We start from the raw sequence: 286 nt of genomic DNA, 5'->3' as shown, positions 1-286 counted from the left end.
ATTTGCCAGAGTGACATTTTAACTCTGTAACAAAAAATCAAAATCAGATAGCCAATGTAGGCAAACCTCACTTCTTAAAACCTAGTTTTAACTCCTTTTTTAAAAAGGTTTTGATGTGTACTATTTACATAAAATAAGCATAGTGCTGCTTAACAATCCCAACACAAATTCTCTTAGGTCAGGGGCCTCTGAACCTCTTCTGTAAAGGGCCAGAGAAAATGTTTTAGGCTTTCACAGTTCTTTTCAATGCTACTGCAGTGCAAAGAGCAGCCATACACAATAGGGA

This window comes from Ursus maritimus, unplaced genomic scaffold (genome assembly GCF_017311325.1).
Source record: "Ursus maritimus isolate PB19 unplaced genomic scaffold, ASM1731132v1 scaffold_8, whole genome shotgun sequence".
Classification (NCBI taxonomy): Eukaryota; Metazoa; Chordata; class Mammalia; order Carnivora; family Ursidae; genus Ursus; species Ursus maritimus.
Note: the sequence above shows the minus strand (reverse complement) of the source record.